Source organism: Schistosoma haematobium, chromosome 1 (assembly GCF_000699445.3).
Source record: "Schistosoma haematobium chromosome 1, whole genome shotgun sequence".
Lineage (NCBI taxonomy): Eukaryota > Metazoa > Platyhelminthes > Trematoda > Strigeidida > Schistosomatidae > Schistosoma > Schistosoma haematobium.
This window is the reverse complement of record NC_067196.1, coordinates 18783220-18797504: the sequence shown is the minus strand read 5'-3', so window position 1 is coordinate 18797504 and position 14285 is coordinate 18783220. Positions and strand designations below refer to the sequence as shown.

General features: G+C 31.6%; 1 protein-coding gene across 1 annotated transcript in view; it reads right to left on the bottom strand.

The window, feature by feature from the left end:
• Positions 1-14285, bottom strand: part of MS3_00004254 (uncharacterized protein) — a 70224-nt gene that overhangs the window by 3775 nt on the left and 52164 nt on the right. Inside the window, exon 14 of the mRNA XM_051212154.1 lies at positions 2881-3142. The gene's annotated coding sequence lies outside the window, so the exon portion shown is untranslated. The remainder of the gene's footprint in view (positions 1-2880; positions 3143-14285) is intronic.

Here is a 14285-nt window from a genome sequence, read left to right as displayed (position 1 = left end):
TATATTTAAATCCCTGAATTAGAGTTGAATGGTTAGTATTCAGACGATCATTTAATAACTCTTACAATTGTGACAAGGTTGAACTCCATTAGTCAAAATTTTCACTAAAATTAAAGGAATCCATCTCGGTGTTAGTCACCAGTGAGTACAACACTATTGTTTATGAAGTAATTAATACGGTCGGAATAAATATTTTTTTACCACGGATGGACTTATTTCAACTCAAAGTTCTAAAAATATTATGCTCATTGTAAAAAATCAAAGTCTTAATTTCGACTTCTTATTCTTGTGAGTGATCACTGCTGAGTAGTTTAAAACTTGAACGAAGAAGCTACTATCATCTCATGATGAACACCATTTTGTTTATTTTTTAAAATGGGCCCAATTCTTTCTCTACTTAAATAACGACCGCTATGATCTAAATAACTAGTTACTTCCATACGCATTCAGTGACTTGTCGACTGTTGACATCAATAAACTAGTTTTATACACCAGAAAACGTGCGACAATATTTCACATATTAACAATGCCATCGGCATACATATCCATCGGTGGAAATAAACGAAAACAGAACAAGATGCAACTATCAACCTCAAAATAGAATATTTTTTCGAGAAAAAAAAACACAAAATAAACTATTTAGTTAGATCATATCATTCATTTCATTAACAATAAGAAAGTGTTCGCCCTCGGCCTTACAAAAAAAGATGTGATGTAAACAGGAAAGAAAAGAAAAACAAACAAAAAATGAATAGTGATCTTCCAATTGCTTTGATAATATTCTTCACTTCTCTCAACACAGAAGTGAAAATGTGTATAATTTTTTTTTCAAAATAAAACAGAAATCAACAACCCATAGACAACAGGAAGACACAAGAAAGTTAAAGAGTAAGCAAAAAGCGAAGACATTATACACACACACAGAGGGAGAGATAGAGAATGAAGTATCAATCATGTAATTCAACTCAAACAGAAATTATTATCATTAATGCCGTTATTCGCTTATTTGTCAAAGTTATGAAGGAAAATTTTAGATTTTTTCCATCAAATTGATATGATTTTTCCTTGTGTCTCTCCTTCCTTAACTGATGTTTGGATCAATTTCAACAATCGAGAAAAGGGAGGAATAAGTTCTGAATGAAGGGAAGTAAATAATACAAAATGATATATTAATTCATATGAATTAAAAGTACTGAGATCAAGTTACATTATGACATAAGTTTGATTTATAGTTAACATGTATATCAAGTACCATACTGTTTATCAACACATATTATGTACATTGGTTTAAGAGCCAATGCACATCATAGGAAGCTGTTAAAACGGGCGAATATCGGGAAAGTTGTAACTTGAGGAATTATCTTGTGAAAAATTATCATTTATATTTTTAGTATGGAAAATTTGCAGTATTTCTACAGTTGGGATCATGAACTGATCTTAGCTACATTACTGTTAAAAACCTGAAAGAAATGAGCAGGGCTTTTGTCCTAGTACGGGAACCCTCAGAAATACTCATTCACGACCGCACACGCGGGAATCGAACATAGGACCTTCGGTTTTTATTGTACAATTGTTAGACATTTGAATTATTGTATCCTTATGTGATCTTTATTGTAATCTTTTTTCCGCATATAGACTATCAATATATGTTTGATATTTTTAAAGTTACTATTCACTGATTACGGACCTACCGCTTATGAGCGTACTGTAATTCCCTATTTATGTTGGTCGGTGGTCAGGTCAGGATGTAACTCTATATTACTGCACGAACTGAGTCATATAACTGGACGGCTACACAACACGGATCTTATCTAATTGCTAATCTTGTCTTTCGAATAAAAACGGGGTTAGACGTAGCTCGAGGGCCAATAGGTGTTAAGGTTTCACCCGTTGTTTATTGGTCATTGGTAAAATCAAAGGTCGCCGGCTATACAGGCGTAGAGCAAACTAATCAATAATCAGACTAGAGAATACTACTGCTCCTTTAGTAAAGGCCCGATCATACTTGCTACAATATAATTCAACAATCTGTTCTTTTTGAAGGTACAACGGAAACACAGATTTTTTCTGGCTGAAAAACAAATAATAAATGACAAGACAGATGCTGTACGTGAGAATATATGGATAGGATAGCCAGTTAATCAGTCATTGAACAACTTAGGGCTCAAGTCAAATGATCACTTCATGGGCGGATGAAATTGCTAAATTATGTTAAAATAGCTGATACACTGAAAAACCTCAGTTTTTTTTATATCGTAATATGTACTAATAGATATTGATTTTAAAAAGTTAATTCTTTATTAAAGTGGTCAAATATCCACTATAAACATCCCAACAAAACTTGGAATTTCGATGTAGTTGCCTAACACAAACTATGTCACCTATGCGTCCAGAGTGAATCAAAAGATCTCCAGGTAGATTATTTCATAAGGATTTATAAGAATAAATAGTTGCGTTACAAAATATATCTCTGATAAAACTAAATGGATAATGACACAAATTTCAATATAACTTAATTGTTATACTCTGGTGTTGCGAAAAGAAGATATCACCTCACCTAGCTGTACACAGTCATAATATACATGAAGAAAATCCACTTAACCATCAACAATACAGTAGTATATAAATATACACTAGTTTTCTATTAACTCACTCACCAGATACTTGAATGTAGGCCATATTTCAAGTGTAAAGGCTAATTATTGTATGCGGTTGCTTAAGCCCAAGTAGATGGGACAGGATTCAGAGTTGGGAATTAGTGAAAGTTGAACACTTTAACAATTAAGCCATCACTCAACATAAATATTATCGTTTAGATATTTCTAAACAGTTTATAGAATAATAATTGACAAAAATACTAACAGAATCAATGTCACCTACAATTCTGATCTTCTTGAGGAACTTCTATTGTCACTACTGGTGGTGGATTCACTGATTCATCTACCACAATAATAACTTCTGGTCGAGGTGCTTTAGGTGGAAATTGACCATCCCAAACCGCATCAATTGTAGTATACATAGATGATCTACTAGTCTGAGATGTACTGTCATCATTGTTTGTTCCAGTTGTTGTTGATGCTAAATTTTGTGAATTGTTTGGCAAGCCTAGAATAGAAATTATTTTACGGAATATCTCTTCTGCCTAAAATAAATACAAAAACATAATATGGAAAAATGTTTAGGTTGTTTATACCGATAAGTTTAAAATAAACAAAAATATTATCAGGTCATAATATAAAAAAAAAAAATGAAAATCGGTCAAACTCAAAATCGGAAAAAATTCAATAATAATAACAATAATAAACCATCCTGAAGAAATTAAATCCTCTTTTTCAAGATCAAATAAATATACATAGTTGTTTAACTGATATGGTTACTCGATTTCGTATCAATATTTATTATATGCATTATATTATCTTTTGTTATGTAAACAACAGTACAACTATATGAAAACATAGTTGAAATTGATGTTGTCAAATTACGATTATGTGTAGAATCAAACAAAAACAAATAAACAAAAGATTGAAAGAGTTCATCAAAGGGATAATTTAAACCAACGTGAATTGAACTGAAATGTATACCCTTCGCACAAGCTAATACCTATCCTAACTTAGTAACTAAACGGATAATAGGGTTGGGTCTTTGAAGTGAGTGGTACTGGGTTCCAATGTCGGTGTGAACATGAACTCTGGGATGCATGTAAATTCAGTTGATGTGTCGTAAATAGGACGAAACGTGGGTCCTGGATTCCAGCTGTTAGTCACATTTCATCTATTCTATAAAATAACCCTTGAAAAAAGTATCTAATCGAGAGTTTGTAAAGTTAACCGTTATTTGTTACACACTGACACCAATCAACTAAAGAACCGATAAAAAAGCAGGAAACACTAGAAAGCTGTTTCATTTCAAGGAGAATACAATACCTTCAAGTCCAAACCCACTGTTTTACATTCCTGATATTAGTCGTTTCGAAATGTATTGCAACAATTATCCGATCTCACCCATCATCCATGAAACCTATTTCTCTGCCAACATGACTGAATTCCACCACTCCTGTTGTACAAGGTACCAGAAAGAATGGAACGTTAATTTTGGCGAAATTACAGTGTTTATCTAACATTTGTATCTTGAGGTGTGTTCTGCAATCAAGTTATTTCTAAACTGTTTTCTCTACTCTTCTCTAAGTGTTCTGACAACGCTGTGATTTTCGACGTACTGAAACTTTTCTTTCCATCTGGCGACTGTGATAGTTCCAACGCCACTTTCCACTACACGTTAATTACGAGCGATGTGTTAGTAGTATTCACCAAGCTTGAGTACACCTGCATATAAATCATTCACCTAAATAGTACTTTATTATTCTTTGATTGTCTAGAGTGAATTTTCATTCGTCCCAGTTACCAACACTTGCATTCATTATAACAAACTTTTACTGTTCATAAAAATGTAAATTTTAATAAAAATTACAATTATAATGAAAACCATATCGTCTGATTTCTCAATCAATAAGTAGTCAGTTGGTGACATACATACTAGAAAACTAATAAATGAATGAATACCGTGTAATTACTATTGTAGTATTACGAAAGTTTTATATATATATATGGAGAGAGAGAGAGAGAGAGAGAGAGAGAGAGAGAGAGACTATCAATAGACTGCAATAATGGTTATGCAATATGCTGCCACATGTAATAAAACATCATTTATAAAACATGAAAATATTTCATGCATGTATTTACTATCACACACACACACACACACATCCAGCCTACATATTTACATACTAAAAATATGAAGTATTATCTATTGAAATGATCACAAAATTTTGGCCGAATGCTTTAAAACACAAATCGATTGAATATCAGTAAACGCTTAATAATAAACAACAAAAAATAGCGAATGTGTAGTATTCACATAAACCGTACACTATGTGTATGTGTGTATTGTACACATAATTACTGATGTAAAAGATATACAGAGAAACTAATACACAATTAATCATTAAATACAAACTGAAGTAAACATGATAGTCATTAAAATGAAGGGTTAAAGGCCAAAATTAAAGACACTGATTTCTTCCGGATGATTAGTTATTAAGGAGGTGAAGAAGAAAAAAAGAATAATATCAATGAATGATAATCTATTCACTATAAGTATCGATGCAAAATAATGAGAGAACAGATACACATAAGCATTAACAATCTAAAACTACCCACCTAAGCTTTTACTTTTGGGTTGTAAGTTTTCTTTTTAAGTTAATAAATATGTATATTTATGAATATGTGTACGTACATCCTCGATTAGATTTAGCTTACACATCTTCATTGTAACTGAAGAAGCCGGCTGGGCTTGAGTATAGGAAATTTGTTTATCAGTATTAGAATCGGACACCGCACAATGCAACACCGATTTAGCTTAATGTAGCCGGCCGATAGAGTTAACACTTAAAATAACTAAAAACAGTCTGCTAAGATTCAACCAATAAGATTGGTATGAATAGCAATGAAACCAAGAAGAAAGTTGGTTTCATTTTCCTGGACTGTAATCGTACTAAGATTGATGGTCAATATATGAAGGAAAATAAAGGTTAATGAATACATATGCACTATGACAACAGATTTTCAGTCATTTCTTTTTACGAGAGATAACAATTATATTGCGAACTTCAAACTAGGAGTATGAACCTTTAAACACGGCTCAAAACAACCGTCTATGACTTCAATGAGTGTTATCTTGCCTCTGTTTGGTCACCTCTTGCATTTCGTTCATCTGGTTTATTAATGCTTGAGGTGTTTGATTGCGGGAAATGGGTACATAACACAAACACATCATCTGCTAACGGCCTGAAACATTATAAGCTGATTTAATATTTTTATCAAGCACAGTTCATCATTACTCACTTCAACGTACTCAGGTATATTCAATATTTCGAAACACATCTGTAAATAATCATCAGCAACACAGAACGGGTCTTTCACTTTATCAGGTCATGTTTCACATACTTATTCGAACAACTATCAAAGATTATATTCTTACCATTTAGTATCATTATCGTCAATGCACTTTCATTTAAACACATTAAGTACAAACAATCATAATTGTTATACTCTACTACATTTATCCCTATTTGTTGGTTATATAATTTACAAAATGTGAATAATTTCATTCAGTTATGAAAAATATCTACCTATTTCACATGATAACAGTCAAATGTGAACCTTAGGACTGACCCAAAAAAGTCATCCAGATTGTGTCAGTAAATAGATAACATGAATGAATTATTACTTACAATGAACATTGAAATTTAACATTGAATATCATATTACTATTATAAAAATAATAATAATATAATACCATACAAATATATGCAATTATTAAAAAATAATGAAATACATAAATCAGTTTCCTACACTTATTAAGCGATATATGTGTGAAATCACATGGTTTTAAACTAGGTTAATATAGAATAAAATAACCAACTTATATAATAAATTAACATTTTTCTCTGTTACCATGATAAATTTAATACGGAATCAGTTATTTGGGAAAATAAAAATGATTGGTAAGGATTCGGATTATTCCGTTATTGATTATAGCGACTGAATTTTGATTAATCTTCATTGATATATGTCAATTCTATGTGGATTACTACGATTTAATCATTTTGTCGTTAGGATAATTTAAACTCTCAATGATATAGGTATCATATGCGTTGAACAAGTTAGTGAATATCCGGTTTCAGTAGCTCAGTGGATAACGCACTGCTATTTGAGACGAAGAGAAATTGGTTAGGGTCTCTAAATAAACAACAATATTGAGTCCCAGATATATCTGCCTGACGAGTCCGAAATACGCTAAAATGAGTCCCACTACTAGCTACAATCTATTTACTTTAAAACATGAGACCCGTGCTCTAAATCCATTACATATAAAACAATATAGGTGTTCAACTTTGAATAGTTAATCGGTTTGTTTTGCAACAAACGAACATATGACTACAACACGATTCGTTGGTTAAACCTTGGATATTTTATTGATATACATCAACAGATACTAAATAAGAACTGGATATTTTCAATGTAGATATTTAGTATCATTTAAGTAGTTAAACTAGGCAATACAACATTAATTACAAATTGATTAATCTCCTACATTACAGATGAAAAAATAAAATTTTATTAACAAATAACCTATGAGTTACATTATTAGCAATTGAAATCTTTGGGATTGTTAACGATTAAAAATGGTTGATGAATGGACGATCACTCAATGAACTACAAGTTAATACCAATAAAACAATCTTTTAAAAGTTAAGAATCGTTAACACATTTGTTGACATATAATTACCACTTAAACTTTTAAAACGTGAAGTTCAACCAAGGGATCTTTTTTTTCAAAGAATTTATTATCAAGTTGTACAATCGCATATATTTATGAAAATTTTGTTAAAGTTTAGTTTCATAAGGACATATGAACAGGGAATAAAAATAAAGATGTAATAGAAAGATTAAAATACTAGATTATGTAATGTAAGTAATAACAATAAAATATTATATGTGCAATTAGAAAGCCTTGTAAAATCAATAAGTTAGCAATGGATTATAGTGTGAATGAAGTAAGATCATTAAAATGTTTTAGTTATAATAATCAAAGGTAATAGAGAGGTTAAATAAAATGATATCAGAAAGCAATTATAAATAAAATCATGAGGATATGAGATATAATTAAAGAGAGAGGGGGATATTTCAAATACAAAATATAATAATAATAATAATAATAATAATAATAATAAAGACAGTTTAATGCCATAGTATTGATATAGATGACACGTACGTCTTTGATACATATATACGATTGTACAGCTTGATATTAAATATTTGATGCCGTGTACCATAAAACTTTTCACTGGACAACTTTTTCTTTCAAGTTTGTAAGTTTTGCAGCAATACGGTGGAAAACAAACTACACCAGGAATTAGGTAGATATCACGGATAACATTAAATGGTTAAGTCATGTTGCGAATCGATTTAAGTTAGTTCAGTTTTTGGGGCCTACGTTCATTTTCGTGTGGAGTCATGAGTATCAGTAGCTGAGGAAAATTTAACTGAAACCAAATAGTTGTCAATATACCTTTTTGTTTTAATTGATTTCCTAGTTATTATTAGATGGTAGTGAAAACGAACATCAAAGACATTGTTAAAAAAGTGGTCTAAAGGATAATCACATGTCGTGTAGCCTGAATATCTTGGGTTTGATTGCTGATAGTGTCATGGATAGGTGTTCCTCAGAGATTCCATACTAATGAGAAGCAACTGTCCATCCAGTAATATCTTGAATTTCAATCGTTGTCTTACTAGAAACAATGTCACAGGAAACTACAATCAAGACAGTGTTCTGAACAAAAATTGACAATAATCAACCGCTTTCCAAAAGAAATATTGAGCTAAAGTGTGTGAAAGTTTGAATCTCTTCGTTGATATTAAAGACTGTAACTCCGTTTAAAAATTTATGAATAAATAGAAATATCGAAGCGACCCACCCAGGACGTACATATATATCAACTAAGGCTGACTAATCACAGTCCCTAGTATCAACAACTGAAAGATTTAAACCAACTAAAAGCTAAATCCATCTTTAGTGCAGAAGCTAGTGGCTACTGGAACTCAGTAGATCAGCTGATAACGAGTTAGGCATTCTAAGTAAAAGGTACTAGGTTCGAGAACAGGTGTGAACATCAACAACGAGATGCAATGAAATCCAGCTAACGAGTCCAGAATAGGATGAAATGTGTGTCTTCGATTCTATTGTTAGCCACTATCCACCTTTGTATAAAAAAGTAGCACATTTGACATTAGGCAGTGAAAATAAATAAACTTTGACATCTTGTAAGTTCAAAATAACACCAGAAATTTCTTAATCTAATATAGAAATGAGTAGTCAAAAATGTACTCTTTGAAAACAATCGTAAATTTGCACAAAACCAATGTTCAAAACACCAGTCGCTTGTAATAACGATGTTCCGATTGATCTTATCACAAATCTATCCTCAAAATTCATCAATTAGCTGAAGGAGGTAATCATCATGTTCATAAAACAAACCCATCCTTCATAAATATATAGTCAATTGGATAGTCTGATTACCGTTATCAGACAATATCGAAATAAGTCAACACAAAAGTCATAGCAATGAGTAATGGACTTTTCTTCATATCAGGGGATGGAATAAACCAGGAGAATAGATCTATGGAAGAATTTGTTTTTAAAAAAATAACAGTCGCTTTCTCTCACTCTCTATTTCCTTTTCATAAAATAATAAGCAGAAGAACAACAAGTTGTCTAGTATATGTATAGATTGTGACTAAGCGACTGACTGACTACCTACCTACATTACTAGTGGGAATCCGAGAACAATATAAATTGACAAAAATCTGATAAATCATGTAAAGATTTAATTTAATCAAATTGATTTTCAAATTAAGCATCCAAACTAACTAACTGACTAATAGTAAGCCTACAACAAAACAATGTTTATGCATACAATTACTTTATGAATGTCGATTTTGTGATTTACCACGCGTCAAAATGATATATACAAAATTAGGAGAAAAAAGAGGCACATAGATTCACATAAAGTGAATATAAATGTGACATTACCCCAGGGAATAAAAGTAAGTTAGTAATAAACAATGAAGGACCTAAAATGAAATTTACGTATCGGTTTTATAAATATTAACACAATGAAAGAGAAGCGAAGAGAATCGATCGAGTTGAGCAGTCGAAAGAATAACAAGGAGAATAATATAAACTGTTGAGAGAAATCCAAACTTAACAAATTTACTTCCAAAAATACAATGCTGGGATAAAAATTATAAAACAATAGTAAAACTGAATATTTTGAAGAACGTATAGAACAACTGTATCTGTGCTACTGCTGTTATTCATCTGAGGATATATCACTGATGATCTCAAACTATTAATTACAATTATCACACAGACCCTCCAACCAGACAGTCCTTGTTATATAGATAAAAGAAATAATCAATGATTTCACGACCTGAAGCAAGTTATTACCATAAGTGATGTGAGTGTTTTTTTTTTTTTCATTTACTCCTCTGTTAAATTTCAATGTATGCTGAGTGACAACACAACAAAAATTGGTTGTATTTGTCATCACAATGCATAATCCTTATACATTCAGTTTAATTAAATACTAGGTGAGAAAATTATTGAGGCGAGTGGACAGTATGGCTTTGATTTAGCTTTATTGACTGAGTGTCAATACCCACCAACCTATATACCTACCAATCATTGTGTAAGAACAAGCCACTGGCAAAGGATTGTTTACTTAATGAAATTATATAATCTTTATGCATTACATACATCTTAGTCTTCAGATATGCATTAACAACTTATTATGTTTTGCGATTCAAGTTGGTTTTAGACTGTCTTCTATCATTTCTCTTCTTGCCTCCAAAGCGTTTCGAATATGCCGTGCTTTTTGACCTTCTGGAACTCCTTTTCTCGTCGGCTGTAGAAATCTACGTACAGCGTTCTGAAACATAATACTTATAAGCAATCTTTTGATTGACATTCAACACAATGGGAATGACTAATATAATGAAAATTCACAGTAGTTCATTATATCGACTACTCAACTAAAAAGATCTCACCATTCAAATTTAAATTGAACTGAATCAACTACTTATTTCGACTGAATCTCTGGTAACAAATAAACAAATAACAATATTTTTTAACATAGACATAATCGATCAATTCATGTCATGTAACTCATAAACAATCCAAATTTATTACATTTGACAACTTGGACAGATGCACATTTATACCATGTCTGTGATCAATTTGACTAGATAACATGTGACTTTATTTAATACTTACTTCATAATTTTAAATTCCCAACGGTAACAAACCAGGAATAGAAAGAACCACACAGTGTTGCATACATTCATTTAAAAAAGCCTATCATTTTAATAGCAACCAAATCTATTGATAAGCGAGAAAAGTTTTATATTTTAGTAAGAGGTTATCGTTTAGCCATTAGACTAGGTGGCTCGAAATTGCAACACATTATTTGATGTTTGATGTTTAAAGGCAATCGACAGGAAATTGAATTGAAAAGAAAACAAGGTCATAAATACATAAAGTCACACACATGCAACAAAAAAGCTATAAATAAACAATCGCAACAATTCATTGCTACATCCATTTGTTTTCCAGTTCATGGATTTCGGAATGACTAACAGTAAATTAACTAAATAGCCGACTATTAGACAAAATGATGACAATTAGAATTCATAATAAAACAGGCAGAAAAGCAGAAATTGAGTTATCCGGTGTATTGATATTGACATGCCACAGAAATCATGAACCAATCAATATCAAACTACCACTGAAAACCTGAAAGCACTGGACAGCCATTTCGTTGTAGCATGGGACTCTTAAGCAGTGTTTATGTGTGACTCACGCGTGAAGATCGAACTCTGAACCTTCGTCCATGCACGTGAACGCTTTGCCGGTCCAGGTTTCGGTTCCCGCGTTCGAAGTAGTGAATGCATACTGATGAGGACTCCCATACTAGGACAGATTCGAACAGGCATATGCCCACACAAAATTACTTAGACTATACATCAGATTATTAATTGAAAATGTCCTCCGGTAATATTCAAAATAAACACAGTTAAAAAGTGTAGGGGTATAAGTAAGGTACCCATCGAGGAAAATAGTCGCGCAATATTGTGATTTGATTGGGGTTAGACTTGCAAATCACTGGATCCCGGTTCAGTGGTCTAGAGGTTAAGTGTTCACGTGCGAGAGTGAAGGTCCTTGATCCAATTCCCGAGTTCGGGGTCGTGAATGTGTACCGCTAAAGATTTCCATACTAGGTCGAAATGACCATCAGTGCTTCCAGGCTTTCAATGGTTGTCTAACTTGGATTAATTTGTGATTGCAAATTCATGGTAAGGTTTATATATATATATATATATATATATATATATATATATATATATATATATATATATATCCATATAGTAAAAAATAAGCTAGTCGTTAGTAGTGTTCGGATAGTTAACTGACACTAAAACGTTGTGAAATTGACCAAACTGTTGTAAATAGGTGATGAATTTGTTTAGAAAAAATCGAAATACATGGTATATATTTCATACCTTTATAACTTAGTGAATCAGCCAGCTGATGCATTTGACCTTTCGAACTTAATATGTTTGATACAACATAAAAGATACAATCAATTTATGTAAATCTACATTGGTGGTTGTTTTCGTGATGGTAGACACTATGTTCAATTACGATTCCTACTGGTTTGTAATAAAAATAATAATCATAATCATAATAATAATAGTAATAATTAATAATAATAATAATGACATCAGTTTTAGTTATTACTCAGAAGAGTGAAAATTACACTTAAGGCCTACATTACTAATATTAGTGTAGCGAATGAATTTTATTTTGTAGAGCAATTGGAGCGAAAATCTCTACCTTCAGTTATATCTGTTTGATAGTTGGGGGTTAGTTCACATGAATCAACACTTTATACTGTACTCAATCTCACGTAAGGAGGAGTTTAATATCCAACTTCAAATTAGATTGTGTCTGTTTATAAGATGGCTTTATAAATCTTATAAACATTCATTTTATAAGTCACCTCAAGTAGTATAGCTGTGATCACACTGTAACTGTTCCTTTAACTTGCAGTAATCAAACTTCACATATAATGGGCTCTATTCGAAGTGTTCGAATAAATTACTGAGTGGTGTAGATCACCAATTAATCCGACAAGATTATTGCTGTTTAACTTCAGTGGGAATTACAACAAATTACCCATCACAATACCTAGTTGGATTTGTTGTAAAGAACAATCTTTAAATTAACTTTACTTTAAAAGTGTAATTCGATGTTCAGTGTTCATGAACATTCACATACTTTGTATAATGAACTAAAACAGAACTGATAAAATTCTAGTCTGCGGAATCAGTGCCCTTTGAATTTCTGTTTCTTACGTCTCAAGTTGAGAATTAAGTTCGTCTACATTGTTGTGTTTTGTTCCTCTGAACAAATTGTAAAAAACTTTATTCTTGCTAATGTAATAAATAATAATAATATATTTCGATTGATCTTCTCTATTTTTGATATAAAAATATTAAGTTCTATGTATTTGTTTATGAACAGAAAAATACTTTGTAACTTAGTGAGAGATTATGTGTTGTATTTTAAATGAATATTAAAAATATGTTTGTTTGTTTGTTTTTTCTTACAGCGACCCCTCCCACTATCTTTCTGTCAAAAACCTAGTTGTATATTTTCGTATGACTCATCAAATGATTCAACTAACTGACACGAATTTGGTGGTATAAATTTTATGTGGGTTGGACAATGCAGTTAATGTATTATAGTGGTCCACCTATATCCAGTCACATAAAAATATGGAAAATTAATGTAAACTTGAGAAGTACACCCTAGAGATACTTATGAAAAATGCCTTAATAAAGAAAGCACTAAAGTAATACACAATCATAGACAACTTAAATACAATCTGTCGTGAAGTTTTGGAATTTACTGTTGTTGATATTGTGGGCTGCTATATATGTATAGCCTGAAAAGATAGCTTCGATATGACTATTTCGTTACAGATTTTAAGGAAAGATGGATTACGGCTAGCAGCGGAATCTATGATGGGCGTTTCAACTCATTCGTGACTCATTGGTTTGGTGTGCCTGGATCACAGTGTTGATATTTACTTACATAGGTACTCGAACCTAGTATATTTCGCTTCAAACACCAACGGAATTATCCACTGAGCTGACGAATCTAGACTTCATTAGCTTGTTCAAACAGTATGAAGGTATTAATATAAGTTTGTAGACAGCAAAGCTGAGATGCAAATAAATCCAAACTAACAGATCTCAAATACGACGAAGCGCGCGTCTTAGCTTCGATTGTTAGTCACATACTAATTATATTCTTAGGTTTGATTTTGTTGAATTAAAATGTTTCCTCTCTGACTGGTCGACATTTTATTTGTGTGTATTCAATCTTCAACAGATTTGTCCAATTTTGAATGGTGTTATTTATGTGAATCACTTAGATTAGTTATACTTTGTTTATCATGATTGGGATATCCTTTACCAGATCGTCAACCAAGATTTCTTGATATTTAGGCGCCTTCATTTTCATATTATAAGTTTTACCATAAGCAAGAAATATTATCTTTTAGAGCAAAACATGTAATAATAAGTCACATGTGAGAA